Source organism: Panthera onca, chromosome B1, assembly GCF_046562875.1.
Source record: "Panthera onca isolate mPanOnc1 chromosome B1, mPanOnc1 haplotype 2, whole genome shotgun sequence".
Lineage (NCBI taxonomy): Eukaryota > Metazoa > Chordata > Mammalia > Carnivora > Felidae > Panthera > Panthera onca.
Genome location: NC_138342.1, coordinates 122,067,220 through 122,091,671, shown reverse-complemented (window position 1 = coordinate 122,091,671; position 24,452 = coordinate 122,067,220). Strand labels below are relative to the sequence as shown.

The following is a 24,452-nucleotide window of genomic DNA, read 5'->3' as shown; positions in this document are numbered from 1 at the left end:
TGTCTGCCTGCAATGCTTCTCTTCTCTTGTTTTCTCATGTGTGACAGTGTTGGGATTGGTAATGCCATTTCCTTAACTGTTTCACCTGGCCTGTTTTCTGATAAAATGGCTTCATGCTGGCAGACACATTTTCCATGATTAATTAAGCATGAAAGGGTGATTTTTTTCTACACAATTTCACCTTTCAAGCTTTAAATTGATTTTCCTTTGCAGCTCCAATTTTTCTCTCCTGTGAACTCACTTGTTAGGAAAAAGAGCCCTAAATAGGAACCTGCTGGTGTATGATATAACGGATATTTGGAAGGGGTCTCTGACAGAAGTTTCTGCAGAGTCTTTTGGTCTTAGTGTCGCAGGATTTTTTTACCACAACACCCGGAAATCGTTGTCTTGCCTGTTTGAAGAATGAAGAGGTGGACACAAAATGAGCAGCAGGCAAAAGTCTATTAGAGTAGAAGATCAGAGAGGAAGAATAGTATGAAAGCTCTCTTTACAGAGAGGGAACATTCAAAAGTGAATGCCCCAGGACTATAGGCAAGCGTCCTTGTTTTATAAGGTTCTGATCAGCTGTCCCTTCCCTTCCCCCTCATTCCTTCTCAGGTTCTACCCTCATTGGCTTGATAGCTCTAGGTGCTGCGTTGTTCATTCCTGATTGGCTCATTTCTATGGTATGAGGGATGGTCTATGGCCTTACGTTCCTTGTGGGTGACACGTTTTTATGGTCTACTACTTATTTTTGGTTAGGTCTTTTGTCAAATTCCTGAGGGAAATTTGCGGGGGAGTAGGTGGTGTCTATCACATTCTTAAGAGAAATCTTAGGCATGAGACGGTTTGCTGTTGTCAGACACTCCCAGCATTGTTCCAAAAGATGTGTTTTTCCCACCCAGGGACCTCAGGTCCTATGCTTTCCCTGTCTGCCTATTTTATCCTATCTTTTCCTATCGTACTAGCTACAGCCTGTGCCATCAGAACTCAGTTCCCTGCTTGGACCACCCGACATAGAAATAATAGGAACAGCTCTCCTATGTCTATTCGTACCAGCCATTTCCTCTGCGCTTCTCCGATTCCTTCACTTACATATCTCTTTAACTCTGACCTGTGTCATTACTAAGCCGAGCATACTCTGCACAGCTCACTGCAAAGTAGTATAGCATAATGCAGTTTGGAAATCCTGTTTCAAGAATTGTTGTATGACAAGTTCAGGAAAGTTGAGTCTTCTCTTCCTTCGGGCAGTAGTTCCAAATGCCAAGGAAAACGGGGTCACTCCAGATTAGTGAATGTCATTGCTTTACTCATAGTTGCTCTGGAAGAAGCTGGTTATAAATCATATGGCAAAACATATAAGCTGCATTTAATGGAAAACAAGTACAGCTAGAAGATTGGAAATAATTGCATTCACTCCAATTTATCTCTTCTTTTTATTCTTACCAACAATCATGTTATTGCTTATTCATTTCACTCAAAGTTACTAATGTTAATTTGTAAACAAAAGATTCTTTAATGTGTTGTTCTAAGTCTGAATTTAAATCAGTATCTGTCTTGCTAGCACATACTAGAAAGATTCTCTGCCGGCCTTGAAGAAGAAAACAGCCATGTTGCAAACTACATGTTGAAAGATCCACATGGCAGTCATGGGGTATTGGAGTGTTGGTGGGGTTCATGGGGTTAAGAGCTGACAACCAAGAAAGAATTCTTGAAGATGTCTTTGGTGCAAAAAGGTGATTTTATTAAAGCATGGAGACAGGACCAGTGGGCAGAAAGAGCTGCACTGGGGTTGTGAAGAGTGGCTCCTTGTATACTATGGGACTGTGGGAGGTAAAGTCAAAAGGGAAGTTTCCAAAGTGATTTTCATGTGCTAAAGATTCACAGATTACTGGAGGCCTAGCTATTGTCAAGCTAAGGTTGTTTTTCCCTCTAGCAAAGCATTAACACTAGGACATTAGGGAATTCCTGGACTTTAGACTATTGATGGGATGTCTTTTTTCTTGTAAACTGGTGGTGACTCTTATTAATTTAACCTTTTTTTTGTCTCTTCCTGTTTTGGGGTAGCCAGGAGTATCCAAGGAACATCATACATATACCACCTGGGGGAGGGGGGGTGGTGTGCTAATTTGTACTTTGCCCTCAGCCTGCCTTATGGTCCCTCATCAGCAGGAAACTTCAAGGGACCTCTAGAAGCTGAGGGCAGCATCCAGCCAATAGCCAGTGAGAAACTGGGACTGTTAGTCACACAACAACAGGAAAATGAATTCTGTCAATAATCTGAATGAGCTTGGAAGCAGATCCTTCCTACTCAAGGCTTTGGATAAGGATGCAGTCCAGCTAACACTGTGGTTGCTGTCTTATGACCCTGAGCCAGGGACTCAGCTAAGCCATGTCTGTATTCCTGGTCCATTGAAGCTGTAGGATAATGTGTGTGTGCTTTATTCAGCTTCTAAGTTTGTGGCAATTTTTACATGACAGTAAAATACTAATACAGGAACCACTCTCTAATAATTATGTCAGAGCCACTTGTGTTTCAGTTTTACTATGTCTTATAATGTATGCCCAGAATATAAAAGAATAGAGGTAACCTTCAGATTTGCTGGATGCTAGGATCAATTATGCAGCTTTTTTCTCCAAGCTCTTCATGTCATTAAGAACAAGCAGGCAGGTATGATATTGTGATTTGTACTAAGAATACATAGGAGTGAGGCACCTGGGTGGCTCAGTCAGTTAAGTGTCCAACCTCTGCTCAGGTCATGATCTGATGGTTCATGGGTTCGAGCCCTGTGTTGGGCTCTGTGCTGACAACTTAGAGCCTGGAGTCTGCTTCATATTCTTTGTCTCCTTCCCTCTCTCTCTGCCCCTCCCCCACTTGTGTGCATGTGCTCTCTCTCTCAAAAATAAATAAACTTAAAAAAAAAAAGGAATACATGGGACGACTGGGTGACTCAGTCAGTAAAGTGTCTGACTCTTGAATTTGGCTCAGGTCTAATCTCATGGTTCATGAGATGAAGCCCCATGCTGGGCTTTGTGCTGACAGCACAGAGCCTGCTCAGGAGTCTCTCTTTCCTCTCTCTCTCTGCCTCTCTTTCTCTCTCTTTCAAAATAAATAAACATTACACTAAGGAATCTACTTCTGAAATCATTGTTGCACTATATGCTAACTAATTTGGATGTAAATTTTAAAAAATAAAAAAGGAAATAAGATAAATAAATAAATAAATAAATAAATAAATAAATAAACGTTTAAGAAAAAAAAGTATATATTTGATCTTCTCCCCATTTTGGAACCAAGCTTCTAACCCCCCTTGAATTCCTGTAAAGAGAATAGTCAAGGCATCATTTGTTATGTTAATGAGGCGACTCTAGAAAGCACCTAAGGATAGGGGCTGATTAACTGAGGAGCCAACCTTGTGTTTAGATGGTTAGAAATTTCATTTCCACCCTTTCAACCCTCCACAACCTGTAGGGAGGGAAAAGGGGCTGAATCAATCATCAGTGACCAAAAACCGAATCAATCATGTCTATATAATAAAGCCTCCATAAAAACCCAAAGGGCCTATTAATTAGGGGAGCTTCCAGGTTGGTGAACATGTAGAGGTACTGGGAGAGTGGCACCCTCAGAGAAGGCAAGGAAGCTCTGCATCCCCTACCCTGGCTGTTTCTGAGTCATACCCTTTTATAATAAGCCGGCAATCTAGTAAGTAAAATGTTTCTCTGAGTTCCGTGAGCCACTCTAGCAAATTAGTTGAACCCAAGAGGGAGTCATTGGAACCTCCCATCTATAGCCAGTTGGTCAGAAGCACAGGTGACAATCTAGACTTGCAATTGTCATCTAAAGTGAGGGCAGTCTTGTGGGACAGGGCCCTTACCCTGTGGGATCTGATGCTCTCTTGGGGTAGATAGTGTCAGAAATGACTTGAATTGTAGGATACCCAGCTGGTGTCAGAGAATTGCCTGGTGGTATTGGAAAAATTACACATTGGAATTGGTGTCAGCATCATAGCAAACATGCATGGTCTTTACCTCAATCCATCCAACTCACAACACCCAAAGGGACTGAATGTGATGTCTTTCTTTTTTCTTTCCTTTCTTTTCCTTTTCTTTCTTTTCTTCCTTCTTACTTTCTTTCCTTCTTTTTTTCTTTTTCTTTTTGTCTGTTACATGAACTAACTCATTTATTATAGAGTAACAATGTTTCAAATGGTGGAGCTGCTCCTGGCCTTTCAAGTCCTTCAGTCTTCTGATGGCAGATGTTACTGTGATGGCAGAAGTAGTGATGTAGGTCTGGGTACTACCTGCTGCTGTTTTCATGCAGGAATCACAGTGCCAGATCCCCGCAGCTTGTCTTTTCATCTTGGTTTAGCCTAAGAAGGAGCAAGTGTACTTGGTGTGCTGACTAATTTCAATTCTCTTTACCATTTTCCTGAGGGAGGCACCATAATGAGTTCCATGTTTACTGATGATTCCAACCTTCTTGGTGCATTTAGCCATGTCATCACAGACTAAGTCTGAGTCCAGAAACTGAATGGGATTTATTTCTACATTCCATTACTTTTGCCAGCTCTGTTTTCTATTGTTTGTTATGGCTTTTAAAACTCTTTATGTATTATTCTTTTCTTCTGAAGGCAAGAAAAAGTCCATTTGAATGAATAGTTTAGTTCTTTTTAAAATCACGTCTTTAGAGCACACCAGGAAAACCAAATAAACAGGGAGGAAACTGGCACTTTGCACTGGTTTAATATGAAGCACAAAATGGTGAGATGCTATACGCAGCTGGGGACTAACGCAAAAATACAAAAGATAGAAAAAAACTTAAACTGTTAGTCATTCAGAGACTAAAATAAATGTAGTGCTAACAACTGGTCCATTGAAATGAAAATATAATAATAATAATAATGTGTGACTTAAAGTCCACAATTCCATTAAGTGCTTAACTGATTCTCTTGCCCTGTAGGTCTGTCCCTTCCTCTCCTCCTTTATCTTCTTAGAGGTATAGAGAGAAATAGACTTGATTTTAGAGTGTTCTTTCTTTCTTTCTCACAGGTCAAATGACTTTCTGATGTCCTTATTGGGTTCTCACAATTCTAATTAATACAGAACCCAGGTCTTTCTAAGGTCCAATGAAGTCGTTAATAAAAGAAATAGATATATAACATTTAGTTGGCCACTTTACTAATCAGTACCCACTGAAATGAAAGCAGTTACTCTCTGTTACTAAATGAATTCTAGGGCTCTCCAGATCCCAGCATCCTGTGCTGTGCCTCTGAATGTGCACATCCCTATTATGGGCACCAGGGCGCTTACCAAGAGCAACTCTGAGCCATCTTATCTGAAGTATTTGGTTTTTGAGAATTGGGATGTTGATCTTTTGTAATGTGTTTTCACCCATCCTATGAGCTCCTATTGAATTCACAGGAAATCAAAAGATTCTATCTCACTTGGTTTATGTACAGCAAGCCAAATGCTTGAAGAAATTTAGTGGATGATAGAAAAACTGTCTAATGATGAACATTAACTCTTTGTTTCCAGAGTCTGTAACAATTAGAGGAAAACTAGCAACATTTTAAACAGGGGGGTGGGAGTGGGACATGTTTTAAAAACCATTTAAGAATTCTGTTGTTTTTTGTTTAACACTGTGGAGTTATATTGCTATCTGTGCTTCTGGAAACACACACACACACACACACACACACACACACACACACACACAAACTAGATAGGGTTATCTCCTATTTAAATAGTGAGTAATATAGAGAATATGAATGTTTTTAAAAGAAATACCGAGACCACTGCAGTGGTCAAATAAGGGAGCACTGAGTTTACTGACTTGCCAGGCAAGGAAATACACATCAGTGAGGAAATTCAGGGTGGTTCACTAAAGAGGAGAAGTCAGGGACCCATGTATCCCAGAAAGGGGAAGTTCACTGTGTTTGTGGTAATTAAGGACCAAAGCTTACATACAAGAGAGGGTGAAATGACTCCGTAGTACTGATATAACTGCTTAAAACAAGTCACATTTTTCATTGGTCACAGAAGACTCTTCATTTGGGTCTGGTGAGGATCTAACATACCAATCATTGTTTATCTTTAGCTGGTGGGTGCTTTAAATTCATAGCAGTTTCAGCTAAGGCTGTTTAGAACCAACTGTGGGAGATACAACATCCACTTTTGATATCTCCTAGGCAAGAGCTGTCGCAGGTACAAAGTTCATTTATAGTCCCTCCTATTGATTTTCATCTATCTAGACAAAACACAGTGATTACAGAAGGATAGGCAAATTATCAGATTTTCAGGTCTACACCACAATTTTGATGAGGGGGGCTAATTTTATAAAATATCACTGTCTTTATCAGAGTCCCTTCAGACTCCTTTTGTTACAGAATCATCAGATGGTTGGAATAGTGATGGTGCAATGTTTATGATTTTGTTAACAATTGACATGACAAGAGCAATACTTAGGAACAAGGAGAGAAAGAGCATAACTCATGTATATAGAATACCCCCCAACTAGCTTCCTGTTTTACCAAGCCCAAGCCATGAAAGTAGATGTCATAGATTGGTTTGTTCAATTTCAACAACCGGTTTTCTTCTCAGTTTTATGCAAGTCCCATGAACTGGGTCCTAGAACTTACACCAAGAAGCAACAAAAGATGCTAACCAGTGTGAAAACAGAATCTTGATTTGCCATTAAACAAACTGGAGCAATTCTGTTATCTATACTATCAAAGCAGGTACACGGAGGCTCATGTATTAACAATCATGTATTAACAATGTATTACATATATAGTTTCATATGCAATGACAAATAGGTGAGAGAAAGATTTGTATACAGCTTTCGATTTTTATTTTTATTTTGAGAGAGAGAATGAGCATGTATGAGCAAGAGAGGGACAAGGGGGGGGGGGGCAGAGAGAGAGAGAGAGAGAGGGAGAGAGAATCTTAACTAGGTTCAAAGCCCAGCATGGAGCCCATTGTGGAGCTCAATCTCAACACCATGAGACCCATTACTGGACCCATACCTTAAACCACTTATAAAAGTTAACTCAAAATGGATCACAGGGGTTTAGTCAGTTAAGCAGTCAAGTGTGCATCTCTTGATTTGGGCTCTGGTCATGATCTCACAGTCGTGAAATGGAACCCCATGACTGGCTCCACACTGACAGTGCAGAGCCTGCTTGGGATTCTCTCTCTCCCTCCCTCTGCCCCTTCCCTGCTTTTGTGCATACATGTGTGTGCACTCTCTCTTTCTCTCTCTCTCTCTCAAAATAAATAAATAAACTTAAAAAAATGGATTATAGACTTAAATGTAATCCCTGAAACCATGAAACTCTGGAAGAAAACATAGGGACAAAGTTCTTAACATGAGTACTGGTAATGATTTTTCAGATATGACATCTAAAGCGCAAGCCACAAAATCAAAAGAAACTACCAAGAAAGTGAAAAAGATAACCTATGAAATGGGGGGGGGGGGGAATTTGCAAACCATAGATTTGGTAAGGAGTTAATATCCAAAATATATAAAGAACTCATACAACTCAATAGAAAGCAAGGAAGAAGGAAAGAAAGATAGAAAGAGTGGGCAAAGGATCTGTATGGACATTTTTCCAAAGAAGATATATGAAAGGTCAACAGGCACATGAAAAGATGCTCAACATCACTAGTCATTAGGGAAATGCAAATCAAAACCACAGTGACATTACCTCATGCCCGTTAGAATGTCCATCATCAAAAACACCAGAGATAACAAATGCTGGCGTGGATGTGGCAAAAGGGAACTCTTGTGCACTACTGGTGGGATGTCAGTCACTAAGGAAAACAGTATGGAGGTTCCTCAAAACTCCTAAAAATAACATATGATACAGCAATTCCACTTCTGGAAATATTCAAAGGAAACAAAAACATTAACAAAAAGATCTGTGCATCCCCACATTGACAGCACCATTATTTACAATAGCCAAGACATGGAGACAACCTTAGTGTCCATCAATGGACAAGTGAATAAAGAAGTTGTGGTATATATACACAATGTAATATTATTTAGCCATAAAACAGGGAAATCCTACCATTTGCAAGAACATGGATGGACCTTGAAGGCATTTTGCTAACTGAAATAAGCCAGACAGAGGAAGACAAATACTGTACAATCTCACTTAAATGTGGAATCTAAAAAAAGAAAAAAAGAGATTAGACTTACCAGAGGTGGATTGTTGGGAAAGGGAGAATTGGAAGAAGGTGGTCAAAAAGTACTAGCTTCTAGTTACAAGATAAATAAGCACTAGGGATGTAATGTACATGATGACCACAGTTAACACTGTTGTACAATATACAGGAAAGTTCCCATGAGAATAGATCGATCCTAACAGTTCTCATCACAAGAATTTTTTTTCCTTTTTTCTTTTCTTCTTTCTTTTTATTGTACCTATATAAGAAAGTAGACATTAGCTGAACCTATTGTAATCATTTCATAATCTATATAAATCAAACCATCATGGTGCATACCTTAAACTTTTCTCAAACTGGGCAGGAAGGGGGAAGTATGGGAAGTATGGATAAAGAATAGAAAAAAAGTATGTTCAGTGGGTATTTATTGATGCCTCAAGGTAACAAGAATTTAAATCTTGTGAAGGGTCTTGTTAACACTCCCAGTCAACATTTCTCTTTCCCTGGGTTGGCATTAATTTAACTTCCACAAAGGAAAAATAAACCAAGAGTCTGTATACCCATGTATGGTATCAGGAGGAATCCAGAGATTTTCCAAAGGCTACAGTGCGATCAGAGGTTGCCTGATGAACAGGATGAGCAGAGGAAGAGCATCACATCCAGCAGGGGATATGGAACATGAGTATAACTAAAGAAAACTTAGTTACAATGAGGAGTTGCTCTGAAGCTCAGATATAGCTAATATTTTCACACCGATGAGGCAGAATCTACAACTGCAATCAAATGCATTTAGAACGTTCAGGGAAATGTAACAGTCATAGAAACTTGTTCTGATACATTTTTTTTCCATCAATGGCATTCTCTTGTTTTACTATCCTAATTAAAATGTGAAATTAACTCTATTTTGTAAAACTAAGATTTGTAAGCCACAGAATTTAGGTTTAAAAAAAAAAATCATAATCCTTAGCTCCAGAAAATATATCAGGATATATCCTAACACTTTAAGTAATGAGTGCAAATGCATCCCTTCTACAACTCAAGTTTTTCCCCAGAGGATTTTTGAATGGATATTAGGTATATTTTATATGAAAACACTTTTAAACTTTTGTGTTATATCTCTAAACTTTCCTAGCATTTCCAAGCAGTTGTACAGGTTTGGTCAGTTTTATAAACATAGATTTTTCTTTTCCATCTAATATTGTCTTTTTTGAAGGATCTGAGTTTAAAGCTTCATAAAAGCTCTTTGGGCAAATTAGGTAGATCAAAATCGTTCGTCTCTGTCACTGGGGAAAGGGAAAAATTCTTCCCAGAGAATTCATGTTGCAATAGCTGTGTGCTAAATGCATCTGACTGAATTAAAACAAGTAAACAAAACAGGAAGACAGGGTCCAAACATCTAAATATGATTAAAAGGACATGTTGGGAGATGCTTGCATCTAGAATAGTTTCAGAAAAGCTTAATGTATCAGAGGAAAAAAGGGGAAGGGGGCAGGTATTATGGTGACTGTATTAGTCACTGTTCTCCAGAAACACAGAACAGTAGGTGTAGAAGAGGTATAGGAAGTGTGTGTATGAGAGAGACAGACAGAAACAGAGTATTGGTTCACACAGTTGTAGAGCTGGCAAATTTGAAATCTGCAGGGTAGGCCAGCAAGTGGGCAACTGAGGCAGGTTTTTATGTTGCAGTCTGAGTTAGAATTGCTTCTTCTCGGGGAAACCTGTCATTGCTCTTAAGACCTTCAACTGATTGGATGAAAGCCACACCCACATTCCGTTTTACTTAAATTCAACTGATTGTAAACATTGATCACAGCGAAAGAATACCTTCACAGCAATGTCTAGACTAGTGTTTGTCAAAAATACTGGGCATCATCTTTTTTGTTGACACGTAAAATTAACTTACATCACAGTAACAGTTTTGCCAAAAACTTTATTTATTGATTGATTGATTTACTTACTTACTTACTTATTTATTTCAATAAGTATTCAATGGGGCACCTGGGTGGCTCAGTCAATTAAGAGTCTGACTTCGGCTCAGGTCATGATCTCACAGTTGGTGAGTTTAAGCCCACATCGGGCTCTGTGCTGACAGCCCAAAGCCTGGAGCTTGCTTCAGATTCTGTCTCCTTCTCTCTCTGTCCCTCCCCTGCTTGTGTTCTCTCTCTCTCAAAAATAAATAAATAAACATTTTAAAAATAAACAAATAAATTCAAGTTAATTAGCTTACTATTGGCTTCAGTATACTATTGGCTTCAGGAGTAGAACCCACTGAATCATCACTTATATATGACACCCAGTACTCATCCCAACAAATGCCCTCCTCAGTCCTCATCACCCATTAGCCCATCCCCCCACCTACCACCCCTCCAGCAACCTCAGTTTATTTTCTATCTTTAAGAGTCTTTTATGGTTTGCCTCCCTCTCTGTTTTTATCTTATTTTTCCTTCCCTTCCCCTATGTTCATCTGTTTTCTTTCTTAAATTCCAGGTATGAGTGAAATCATATGACATTTGTCTTTCTCTGACTGCCATATTTCATTTAGCATAATACACTCTAGTTGCATCCACATTGTTGCAAATATCAAGATTTCATTCTTATTGATGGCTGAATAATATTCCAGTGTGTGTGTGTGTGTGTGTGTGTGTGTGTGTGTGCGTGTGTGTGTGTGTGTGTGTGTGTGTATAAAACCATAGATAGATATAGATAGATATAGATATAGGCAGATATACCACATCTTCTTTATCCATTCATCAGTCAATGGACATTTGGGCTCTTTCCATACTTTGGCTATTGTTGATAGTGCTGCTATAAACATTAAGGTACATGTTGGGTTGCTCTCCTCTTGAAGCAGACTACAGATCCGCCTTCAGCACCACTGGAATCTCGTGCATGTGCTGCATGAGAAAAGCAGCCACATGTGTCTTAAGAAGTGTTTCTCCTCTGTTCCCTAGTGATACTTATTCCCAGTCTGTTGTGTCAGCCAGTATTAATATATAGAAAGAAATCCAGAATCTGGAAAATTATGGAAATAATTTTGGAAAGGATAATCTTGATAGAAATAGCATATTTTGATCCTTGATTCATGACTTCTGCCTGGGCCTGCCTAGGAAAACCAAAAGTCCATGTAGTCTAATATAACTGTGGAAAATCATGCTGGGCAAAGGACCTTGGCTTAAGGGGCCATCATATTTTTGTTCTATGGTTGGTGCCATAAAATTCATATGCTCTGAGTTGGAAAATATTTCCTTTCCTTATAAACCCCAAGGAACACTTTTTAAAAGAAATTATATGCCTTAAAGATTGAGTTTTCATCTTATTATTTTAAAAAGAGTGAAATTGTAAAAACTATTATCAGTATCATTATTATGCCCACTTAGAATCATAGACCTGAAGACCGAAAATGACCTCAGAGGTTGTACCCATTTTTATGTTTCAGCATGTTCGGTGAAAGACATGGGGGTAAAGCATTACCTTGAAATTGTTTTGTAAACTTCAAGGGAGCTACTAGATTGGATTCCCTTTGGTATAGTCCAGGCAAAGAATAAACTGAGAAGCCTCTTTTTAGATGCTGCTTATGGAATCACCATTCCTTACGTTTTAAATTTTTTAAATATAGTGTATACAAATACTAACTAGTCTTCTAGAAGCTGGAAAGAGTTCATGTAAACACAAAGATGAAGTGGAAATCCAGGAGAGGCAGATATACAGGAAAGGCAGGATGAAGGAAACAGAGAAAGGCTTTGACAAAGCAAACACACACACACACACACACACACACACACACGCACACACACACACACACACACATCTGTGTGTGTTAAACCTCACCCACAACATTTCTTTTCACAGTTGAGTATCTCCTGACCATTATATATAATAGGAGCCAATGTCAAATTATGCAACAGCATAATTCAGAAAGCATATAATCCAAAGTCTTCAAAACAAATTTTGTCTTCATAAAGTATATCTCAAGTGATTGTTACACTGAATTTCCCTTACCATTACTACAGCAATGGGTTTAGTCTGTCACTGACCTATTAGCTATGACCTATTCTGCTATTTTTTATTCTGTGAATCTATAGCCTCATTCAACATGATGTGTAACAGAGCCACTGCCATTTTCCATAAGGGTCTATAAGATTTATGTACTTGGCATTTGATTGCTTTAGTGGAACCTACTGGGACCATTTATAGCTTGTGCTATAAAAAAAAGGCACTTTTATTTCTAGAAAATAAATACTTTACCCAATAGTTTGTAAGTTGAGTGGAAGCTTTTCATTTATCTAGCAATTGTTGATTTGTGGTCTGGCAGAGAGGAATTGCTGACAAATTGAATGCTTCCCCTGGGAAAAAAAAAGCTCAGCGTATATTCTTTGCCTGATAAGTACTTGCCAAGAATTAGGCTAATGACATCTGTTGGCTCTCTGGCTTGCCCATTTTTGTAAGGCCTGGACTAACAATGGAGATGACACAGAGCTAGGCTGCGGTTTACTTTACCTTCCAACCTTTCCTCCCTAATTATTGTCTTGTCAGACCTTAAGAAGAACTCTACCAGATGTCATTCCCCATTCATTTAGAGCTTAGTTAGATGGTTCCAAGGTTTGGCCAAACCCACTTACAAGGATATATGAACATACTTGGCTCTACATTCTGGGCTGTGATGAATAGAACGTTATTTTTATGTCTCTGCAGAGCTTCCTTTTGACCCTTTTTTCACTGACTCCTCCTTTCCCAACACTTCCAAATCAAATTGCTCTTGAAACACTCTTCTATCTCCTTTGGGCTGACTGCAGGCATAAGCTGAGATGGGGATGTGACATTTGTCTCTTTCTTTGTGGGAGAATAAGTGATTCTGGTTTTCAAACCCACTATTTCAGAGCTGCTTTTAGCTGACACTAGAGTAGCCACAGGACACCCTGTGTCCTGTGTTGAACACCTATAAAAAACTGTAGGGACTTGGTTTGGTTGGAATCACATCTTCCTAAGGTATAGAGTGTATTATGGCTTTTCAGGAAATATTACTTTCATTACATATACATAACAATTTTTATTATACTATCTCATTTCTTTTTTTTTTCTGTTGGGTTGTGGGGAAGGAGAGAAATGCTAAGCTACAAAACAAATAAAACTGTGGAATCATTCTTAAGAAAATGAAAACACGTATATAAAAGCCATCCATTTCTTGAGAATTCAGTATAACCACCACAATGTTAGTATTGCACTTGAAAGCAATGTAAGCAACATGTCAAAGAGCAAAGTGGCCCAATTTAACTAGTACTTGGAAGTCCTTGCAAGCTCCTAGCATTAGTTCATTTATTTCTGTCCACTTTTAAAAAAAAGTGCTATTAAAAAAAAGCTTAGCATACCATCACAGCTATTTTATTTATTTTTTATGTTTATTTATTTATTTATTTATGTTTATGTTTTCATTAATTCATAAAATATTTATTTATTTAAATATAATTTATCGTCAAGTTAGCTAACATACAGTGTATACAGTGTGCTCTTGGCTTCAGGAGTAGATTCCCATGATACATCACTTACATGCAACACCCAGTGCTCATCCCAACAATTGTTCTTCTCAATGTCCATCACCCATTTTCCCCTCCTCCCCACCTTCCCCCCCATCAGCCCTCAGTTTGTTCTCTGTATTTAAGAGTCTCTTATGGTTTACTTCCCTCTCTGTTTGAAACTATTTTTTTCTCCTTCCCTTCCCCCATGGTCTTCTGTTAAGTTTCTCAGATTCCACATATGAGTGAAAACATGGTATCTGTCTTTCTCTGACTTCACTCAGCATAATACCCTCCAGTTCCATCCATGTTATTACAAATGGCAAGATTTCATTCTTTCCCATTGCCCAGTAGTATTCCATTGTGTGTGTGTGTGTATGTATATGTATATGTATATGTATATGTATATGTATATGTATATGTATATATGTATATGTATAGGTATATATCACATCTTCTTTATCCATTATCAGTTATTACAGACATTTCAAAGAGAAGACGTTACTTTTGCATGGTGTCTGGCTGCATCAATTACTGAGATAAAGAACAAAGTATTCAGCCATGCCTTATACTATCTCATTTCTAATGCCAATCAAGCACAAACCTATATGTCCAGTGTTATGTGATCAGTTTCTAGAACATGAGCAGAACACTGGACTATGGCGGGGGGGGGGGGGGAGTTAAATAATATATACTATGGAAATGTAAAAGAATATTTTTTTAATTTTTTAATGTTTTATTATTTATTTTTGAGAGTAAGTGAAACAGAACACGAGCAGGGTGGGGCAGAAAGAGAGAGAAACACAGAATCTAAAGCAGCATCCAGGCTCTAAGCTGTCAGCACAGAGCCCGTTGAAGGGCTCAAACTCACAGACCACAAGATCATGACCTGAGCCAAAATCGGATGCTCAACCGATAAGCCACCCAAGTGCCTCTGTGAAAGAGTATTTTTATTATTTTTTTTAAAGATGTCTCTAGAACTAGACCCTCAAGTTTAAAGATCAGTTCACAGGCTGTGCACACAGTATTTTGCAGAAGTAGTTCTAAGCTAAGAAGATAACAACCTGGATTGCAGGTTCTGACTCTCTTTCTAACTAGAATAAAACCACAGGTCCATGCTATGATATCACTACATTTTTTAAAAACCATTATCTACATTTTTATGAAGCAAGGTAATATATTTACAAACTGCACCTAGGTCAAATTATTGGCAGTGCTCATTCTATTCTTTTTTTTTTTTTTTTTTTTTTTTTTTTTATTTTTTAATATATGAAATTTACTGTCAAATTGGTTTCCATACAACACCCAGTGCTCATCCCAAAAGGTGCCCTCCTCAATACCCATCACCCACCCTGCCCTCCCTCCCACCCTGCCCTCCCTCCCACCCCCCATCAACCCTCAGTTTGTTCTCAGTTTTTAACAGTCTCTAATGCTTTGGCTCTCTCCCACTCTAACCTCTTTTTTTTTTTTTTTTTTTTTTTTTTCCTTCCCCTCCCCCATGGGTTTCTGTTATGTTTCTCAGGATCCACATAAGAGTGAAACCATATGGTATCTGTCTTTCTCTGTATGGCTTATTTCACTTAGCATCACACTCTCCAGTTCCATCCATGTTGCTACAAAAGGCCATATTTCATTTTTTCTCATTGCCACGTAGTATTCCATTGTGTATATAAACCACAATTTCTTTATCCATTCATCAGTTGATGGACATTTAGGCTCTTTCCATAATTTGGCTATTGTTGAGAGTGCCGCTATAAACATTGGGGTACAGGTGCCCCTATGCATCAGTACTCCTGTATCCCTTGGATAAATTCCTAGCAGTGCTATTGCTGGGTCATAGGGTAGGTCTATTTTTAATTTTCTGAGGAACCTCCACACTGCTTTCCAGAGTGGCTGCACCAATTTGCATTCCCACCAACAGTGCAAGAGGGTTCCTGTTTCTCCACATCCTCTCCAGCATCTATAGTCTCCTGATTTCTTCATTTTGGCCACTCTGACTGGCGTGAGGTGGTATCTGAGTGTGGTTTTGATTTGTATTTCCCTGATAAGGAGCGACGTTGAACATCTTTTCATGTGCCTGTTGGCCATCCGGATGTCTTCTTTAGAGAAGTGTCTATTCATGTTTTCTGCCCATTTCTTCACTGGGTTATTTGTTTTTCGGGTGTGGAGTTTGATGAGCTCTTTATAGATTTTGGATACTAGCCCTTTGTCCGATGTGTCATTTGCAAGTATCTTTTCCCATTCCGTTGGTTGCCTTTTCGTTTTGTTGGTTGTTTCCTTTGCTGTGCAGAAGCTTTTTATCTTCATAAGGTCCCAGTAATTCACTTTTGCTTTTAATTCCCTTGCCTTTGGGGATGTGCCGAGTAAGAGATTGCTACGGCTGAGGTCAGAGAGGTCTTTTCCTGCTTTCTCCTCTAAGGTTTTGATGGTTTCCTGTCTCACATTCAGGTCCTTTATCCATTTTGAGTTTATTTTTGTGAATGGTGTGAGAAAGTGGTCTAGTTTCAACCTTCTGCATGTTGCTGTCCAGTTCTCCCAGCACCATTTGTTAAAGAGACTGTCTTTTTTCCATTGGATGTTCTTTCCTGCTTTGTCAAAGATGAGTTGGCCATACGTTTGTGGGTCTAGTTCTGGGGTTTCTATTCTATTCCATTGGTCTATGTGTCTGTTTTTATGCCAATACCATGCTGTCTTGATGATGACAGCTTTGTAGTAGAGGCTAAAGTCTGGGATTGTGATGCCTCCTGCTTTGGTCTTCTTCTTCAAAATTACTTTGGCTATTCGGGGCCTTTTGTGGTTCCATATGAATTTTAGAATTGCTTGTTCTAGTTTCGAGAAGAATGCTGGTGCAATTTTGATAGGGATTGCATTGAATGTGTAGATAGCTTTGGGTAGTATTGACATTTTGACAATATTTATTCTTCCAATCCATGAGCAGGGAATGTCTTTCCATTTCTTTATATCTTCTTCAATTACCTGCATAAGCTTTCTATAGTTTTCAGCATACAGATCTTTTACATCTTTGGTTAGATTTATTCCTAGGTATTTTATGCTTCTTGGTGCAATTGTGAATGGGATCAGTTTCTTCATTTGTCTTTCTGTTGCTTCATTGTTAGTGTATAAGAATGCAACTGATTTCTGCACATTGATTTTGTATCCTGCAACTTTGCTGAATTCATGTATCAGTTCTAGCAGACTTTTGGTGGAGTCTATCGGATTTTCCATGTATAATATCATGTCATCAGCAAAAAGCGAAAGCTTGACTTCATCTTTGCCAATTTTGATGCCTTTGATTTCCTTTTGTTGTCTGATTGCTGATGCTAGAACTTCCAGCACTATATTAAACAGCAGCGGTGACAGTGGGCATCCCTGTCGTGTTCCTGATCTCAGGGAAAAAGCTCTCAGTTTTTCCCCGTTGAGGATGATGTTAGCTGTGGGCTTTTCATAAATGGCCTTTATGATCTTTAAGTATGTTCCTTCTATCCCGACTTTCTCAAGGGTTTTTATTAAGAAAGGGTGCTGGATTTTGTCAAAGGCCTTTTCTGCATCGATTGACAGGATCATATGGTTCTTCTCTTTTTTTTTGTTAATGTGATGTATCACGTTGATCGATTTGCGAATGTTGAACCAGCCCTGCATCCCAGGAATGAATCCCACTTGATCATGGTGAATAATTCTTTTTATATGCTGTTGAATTCGATTTGCTAGTATCTTATTAAGAATTTTTGCATCCATATTCATCAGGGATATTGGCCTGTAGTTCTCTTTTTTTACTGGGTCTCTGTCTGGTTTAGGAATCAAAGTAATACTGGCTTCATAGAATGAGTCTGGAAGTTTTCCTTCCCTTTCTATTTCTTGGAATAGCTTGAGAAGGATAGGTATTATCTCTGCTTTAAATGTCTGGTAGAACTCCCCTGGGAAGCCATCTGGTCCTGGACTCTTATTTGTTGGGAGATTTTTGATAACCGATTCAATTTCTTCGCTGGTTATGGGTCTATTCAAGCTTTCTATTTCCTCCTGATTGAGTTTTGGAAGAGTGTGGGTGTTTAGAAATTTGTCCATTTCTTCCAGGTTGTCCAATTTGTTGGCATATAATTTTTCATAGTATTCCCTGATAATTGTTTGTATCTCTGAGGGATTGGTTGTAATCATTCCATTTTCATTCATGATTTTATCTATTTGGGTCATCTCCCTTTTCTTTTTGAGAAGCCTGGCTAGAGGTTTGTCAATTTTGTTTATTTTTTCAAAAAACCAACTCTTGGTTTCGTTGATCTGCTCTACAGTTTTTTTAGATTCTATATTGTTTATTTCTGCTCTGATCTTTATTATTTCTCTTCTTCTGCTGGGTTTAGGCTGCCTTTGCTGTTCTGCTTCTATTTCCTTTAGGTGTGCTGTTAGATTTTGTATTTGGGATTTTTCTTGTTTCTTGAGATAGGCCTGGATTGCAATGTATTTTCCTCTCAGGACTGCCTTCGCTGCATCCCAGAGCGTTTGGATTGTTGTATTTTCATTTTCGTTTGTTTCCATATATGTTTTAATTTCTTCTCTAATTGCCTGGTTGACCCACTCATTCGTTAGTAGGGTGTTCTTTAGCCTCCATGCTTTTGGAGGTTTTCCAGACTTTTTCCTGTGGTTGATTTCAAGCTTCATAGCATTGTGGTCTGAAAGTATGCATGGTATAATTTCAATTCTTGTAAACTTATGAAGGGCTGTTTTGTGACCCAGTATATGATCTATCTTGGAGAATGTTCCATGTGCACTCGAGAAGAAAGTATATTCTGTTGCTTTGGGATGCAGAGTTCTAAATATATCTGTCAAGTCCATCTGATCCAATGTATCATTCAGGGCCCTTGTTTCTTTATTGACTGTGTGTCTAGATGATCTATCCATTTCTGTAAGTGGGGTGTTAAAGTCCCCTGCAATGACCACATTCTTATCAATGAGGTTGCTTATGTTTATGAGTAATTGTTTTATATATCTGGGGGCTCGGGTATTTGGCGCATAGACATTTATAATAGTTAGCTCTTCCTGGTGGATAGACCCTGTGATTATTATATAATGCCCTTCTTCATCTCTTGTTACAGCCTTTAATTTAAAGTCTAGTTTGTCTGATATAAGTATGGCTACTCCAGCTTTCTTTTGGCTTCCAGGAGCATGATAAATAGTTCTCCATCCCCTCACTCTCAATCTAAAGGTGTCCTCAGATCTAAAATGAGTCTCTTGTAGACAGCAAATAGATGGGTCTTGTTTTTTTATCCATTCTGATACCCTATGTCTTTTAGTTGGCGCATTTAATCCATTTACATTCAGTGTTATTATAGAAAGATATGGGTTTAGAGTCATTGTGATGTCTGTATGTTTTATGCTTGTAGTGATGTCTCTGGTACTTTGTCTCACAGGATCCCCCTTAGGATCTCTTGTAGGGCTGGTTTCGTGGTGACAAATTCCTTCAGTTTTTGTTTGTTTGGGAAGACCTTTATCTCTCCTTCTATTCTAAATGACAGACTTGCTGGATACAGGATTCTCGGCTGCATATTTTTTCTGTTTAGCACACTGTAGATATCGTGCCAAGCCTTTCTGGCCTGCCAAGTTTCAAAGGAGAGATCAGTCACGAGTCTTATAGGTCTCCCTTTATATGTGAGGGCACGTTTATCCCTTGCTGCTTTCAGAATTTTCTCTTTATCCTTGTATTTTGCCAGTTTCACTATGATATGTCGTGCAGAAGATCGATTCAAGTTACGTCTGAAGGGAGTTCTCTGTGCCTCTTGGATTTCAATGCCTTTTTCCTTCCCCAGTTCAGGGAAGTTCTCAGCTATAATTTGTTCAAGTACCCCTTCAGCACCCTTCCCTCTCTCTTCCTCCTCTGGGATACCAATTATGCGTATATTATTTTTTTTTAGTGTATCACTTAGTTCTCTAATTTTCCCCTCATACTCCTGGATTTTTTTATCCCTCTTTCTTTCAGCTTCCTCTTTCTCCATAACTTTATCTTCTAGTTCACCTATTCTCTCCTCTGCCTCTTCAAGCCGAGCCATCGTGGATTCCATTTTGTTTTGCAATTCGTTTAAAGCGTTTTTCAACTCCTCGTGACTGTTCCTTAGTCCCTCGATCTTTGTGGCAAGAGATTCTCTGCTGTCCTGTATACTGTTTTCAAGCCCAGCGATTAATTTTATGACTATTATTCTAAATTCACTTTCTGTTATATTATTTAAATCCTTTTTGATCAGTTCATTAGCTGTTGTTATTTCCTGGAGATTCTTCTGAGGGGAATTCTTCCGTTTGGTCATTTTGGAGAGTCCCTTGCGTGGTGAGGACCTGCAGTGCACTTCCCCTGTGCTCTGGTGTATAACTGGAGTTAGTGGGCGGGGCCGCAGTCCGACCCGATGTCTGCCCCCAGCCCACTGCTGGGGCCACGGTCAGACTGGTGTGTGCCTTCTCTTCCCCTCTCCTAGGGGCGGGATTCACTGTGGGGTGGCGTGTCCCGTCTGGGCTACTTGCACACTGCCAGGCTTGTGTTGCTGGGGATCTGGCGTATTAGCTGGGGTGGGTAGGCAAGGTGCACGGGGGCGGGAGGGGCAGGCTTAGCTCGCTTCTCCTTAGGTGATCCACTTCAGGAGGGGCCCTGTGGCAGCGGGAGGGAGTCAGATCCGCTGCCGGAGGTTTGGCTCCGCAGAAGCACAGAGTTGGGTGTTTGCGCGGAGCGAGCAAGTTCCCTGGCAGGAACCGGTTCCCTTTGGGATTTTGGCTGGGGGATGGGCGGGGGAGATGGCGCTGGCACCTTTGTTCCCCGCCAAGCTGAGCTCTGCCGTCCGGGGGCTCGGCAGCTCTCCCTCCCTTTGTCCTCCAGCCTTCCCGCTTTCCGAGCAGAGCTGCTCACTTCTGACCTCCCAGACGCTAAGTCGCGCTTGCTGTCGGAACACAGTCCGTCCGGCCCCTCCGCTTTTGCCAGCCAGACTCGGGGGCTCCGCTTGGCCGGCGAGCCGCCCCTCCGCCCCGGCTCCCTCCCGCCGGTCCGTGGAGCGCGCACCGCCTCGCCGCCCTTCCTACCCTCTTCCGTGGGCCTCTCGTCTGCGCTTGACTCCGGAGACTCCCTTCTGCTAATCCTCTGGCGGTTTTCTGGGTTCTTTAGGCAGGTGTAGGTGGAATCTAAGTGATCGGCAGGACGCGCGGTGAGCCCAGCGTCCTCCTACGCCGCCATCTTCCGGCACTCCTCTCATTCTATTCTTTAAATCTATGTTTAGGTCAGTTTTTCTCCAGGAGGCAGTCAGTCATTCAACAAGTATTTATTGAGCCCTGTAATTTCTAGGATCTTTGCCAAGGGCTAGGAACTCCATAATGAAAATAAGCTACTGATATGGAAAGAGAACCAGACGTAGAGACAATTCACTCAAGTACTAGCAAGGAGATATGTTCATGAGTGACAGAGATGAGCCATCACCCAGGGAAGTTTTTCCAAGGAACAATGTTCAAACTGGGCCTTGAAGGATGACTAAGAATTTTTAGCTTCACCGTTAGCTTCACAAACTGCACATAACTTAGAATAAGCCAACTCATAGGCTCCAAAGGCAGCAAGAGAGGTAGGAGATGACGGGAGGTGGGGAGCCATGGTGGAAAGAATCCAGACCATGGAGGGCTTTGCATACTTTTAGATTTATTGACTAGCTATGTGACCTTGAGTGAGGCACAATTACTGAACTATATATAGGCACTTCACTTGTCAAATGTCATGTATGCCCGTCCCTGTATTCAAGGTGGTGGTAAGCATTGGATTTTCACATGAGATCTCAGATATGAAAGGACTCAGTTGTAATATACCAGTGGGGTTAAGATCACACCTCTGGATGTGCCAGTGCACCTCTGTACCCAGATAGTTGGTGTGCCTTCCCAAGAACTCATCCTCCTCACATGTGGATAAACCTCCTGAGAGCTTAAAGTTTGCATTTGATTTATCAAGTTGCACCAACTTATGCTGAGTAATACTATTTTTCCAAACTGGGACATAATAAGTTAATATGTTTTCTTTATTGCTGTGACCGTGCCACCTACCAAGGGGGACAGAAAGAATTAGGGAATGATAAACCTGGAAGGAACTCAGAAAGGTTTTATTTTTTTTTCAATATATGAAATTTATTGCCAAATTGGTTTCCATACAACACCCAGTGCTCATCCCAAAAGGTGCCCTCCTCAATACCCATCACCCACCCTCCCCTCCCTCCCACTCCCCATCAACCCTCAGTTTATTCTCAGTTTTTAAGAGTCTCTTATGCTTTGGCTCTCTCCCACTCTAACTCTTTTTTTTTTTTCCTTCCCCTCCCCCATGGGTTTCTGTTAAGTTTCTCATGATCCACATAAGAGTGAAAACATATGGTATCTGTCTTTCTCTGTATGGCTTATTTCACTTAGCATAACACTCTCCAGTTCCATCCACGTTGCTACAAAGGGCCATATTTTGTTCTTTCTCATTGCCCTGTAGTACTCCATTGTGTATATAAACCACAATTTCTTTATCCATTCATCAGTTGATGGACATTTAGGCTCTTTCCATAATTTGGCTATTGTTGAGAGTGCTGCTATAAACATTGGGGTACAAGTGCCCCTATGCATCAGTACTCCTGTATCCCTTGGGTAAATTCCTAGCAGTGCTATTGCTGGGTCATAGGGTAGGTCTATTTTTAATTTTCTGAGGAACCACCACACTGTTTTCCAGAGTGGCTGCACCAGTTTGCATTCCCACCAACAGTGCAAGAGGGTTCCCATTTCTCCACATCCTCTCCAGCATCTATAGTCTCCTGATTTGTTCATTTTGGCCACTCTGACTGGCGTGAGGTGATATCTAAGTGTGGTTTTGATTTGTATTTCCCTGATAAGGAGCGACGTTGAACATCTTTTCATGTGCCTGTTGGCCATCCGGATGTCTTCTTTAGAGAAGTGTCTATTCATGTTTTCTGCCCATTTCTTCACTGGGTTATTTGTTTTTCGGGTGTGGAGTTTGGTGAGCTCTTTATAGATTTTGGATACTAGCCCTTTGTCCAATATGTCATTTGCAAATATCTTTTCCCATTCCGTTGGTTGCCTTTTCGTTTTGTTGGTTGTTTCCTTTGCTGTGCAGAAGCTTTTTATCTTCATAAAGTCCCAGTAATTCATTTTTGCTTTTAATTCCCTTGCCTTTGGGGATGTGTCGAGTAAGGGATTGCTACGGCTGAGGTCAGAGAGGTCTTTTCCTGCTTTCTCCTCTAGGGTTTTGATGGTTTCCTGTCTCACATTCAGGTCCTTTATCCATTTTGAGTTTATTTTTGTGAATGGTGTGAGAAAGTGGTCTAGTTTCAACCTTCTTCATGTTGCTGTCCAGTTCTCCCAGCACCATTTGTTAAAGAGACTGTCTTTTTTCCATTGGATGTTCTTTCCTGCTTTGTCAAAGATTAGCTGGCCATACGTTTGTGGGTCTAGTTCTGGGGTTTCTAGTCTATTCCATTGGTCTATGTGTCTGTTTTTGTGCCAATACCATGCTGTCTTGATGATTACAGCTTTGTAGTAGAGGCTAAAGTCTGGGATTGTGATACCTCCTGCTTTGGTCTTCTTCTTCTTCAAAATTACTTTGGTTATTCGGGGCCTTTTGTGGTTCCATATGAATTTTAGGATTGCTTGTTCTAGCTTCGAGAAGAATGCTGGTGCAATTTTGTTTGGGATTGCATTGAATGTGTAGATAGCTTTGGGTAGTATTGACATTTTGACAATATTTATTCTTCCAATCCATGAGCAGGGAATGTCTTTCCATTTCTTTATATCTTCTTCAATTACCTTCATAAGCTTTCTATAGTTTTCAGCATACAGATCTTTTACATCTTTGGTTAGATTTATTCCTAGGTATTTTATGCTTCTTGGTGCAATTGTGAATGGGATCAGTTTCTTTATTTGTCTTTCTGTTGCTTTCTTGTTAGCGTATAAGAATGCAACTGATTTCTGTACATTGATTTTATATCCTGTAACTTTGCTGAATTCATGGATCAGTTCTAGCAGACTTTTGGTGGAGTCTATCGGATTTTCCATGTATAGTATCATGTCATCTGCAAAAAGTGAAAGCTTGACTTCATCTTTGCCAATTTTGATGCCTTTGATTTCCTTTTGTTGTCTGATTGCTGATGCTAGAACTTCCAACACTATGTTAAACAACAGCGGTGAGAGTGGGCATCCCTGTCATGTTCCTGATCTCAGGGAAAAAGGTCTCAGTTTTTCCCCATTGAGGATGATGTTAGCTGTGGGCTTTTCATAAATGGCTTTTATGATGTTTAAGTATGTTCCTTCTATCCCGACTTTCTCCAGTGTTTTTATTAAGAAAGGTGCTGAATTTTGTCAAAAGCCTTTTCTGCATCGATTGACAGGATCATATGGTTCTTATCTTTTCTTTTATTAATGTGATGTATCACGTTGATTGATTTGTGAATGTTGAACCAGCCCTGCATCCCAGGAATGAATCCCACTTGATCATGGTGAATAATTCTTTTTATATGCTGTTGAATTCGATTTGCTAGTATCTTATTGAGAATTTTTGCATCCATATTCATCAGGGATATTGGCCTGTAGTTCTCTTTTTTTACTGGGTCTCTGTCTGGTTTAGGAATCAAAGTAATACTGGCTTCATAGAATGAGTCTGGAAGTTTTCCTTCCCTTTCTATTTTTTGGAATAGCTTGAGAAGGATAGGTATTATCTCTGCTTTAAACGTCTGGTAGAACTCCCTTGGGAAGCCATCTGGTCCTGGACTCTTATTTGTTGGGAGATTTTTGATAACCGATTCAATT

The 24,452-nt window shown here is 39.8% G+C and overlaps 1 protein-coding gene, 1 non-coding gene and 1 pseudogene across 2 annotated transcripts in view; 1 reads left to right on the top strand and 2 right to left on the bottom strand.

Moving 5' to 3' along the window:
- Positions 1–24,452, top strand: part of FREM3 (FRAS1 related extracellular matrix 3) — a 97,792-nt gene that overhangs the window by 26,333 nt on the left and 47,007 nt on the right. The gene's annotated exons all lie outside the window — the stretch shown is intronic.
- On the bottom strand, positions 260–4,476 carry LOC132692824 (large ribosomal subunit protein eL43 pseudogene; annotated as a pseudogene).
- Positions 14,101–14,220, bottom strand: LOC132693484 (small nucleolar RNA SNORA15). Its single transcript, XR_009616851.1, has one exon. It is a non-coding gene; the product is annotated as a small nucleolar RNA SNORA15 (small nucleolar RNA).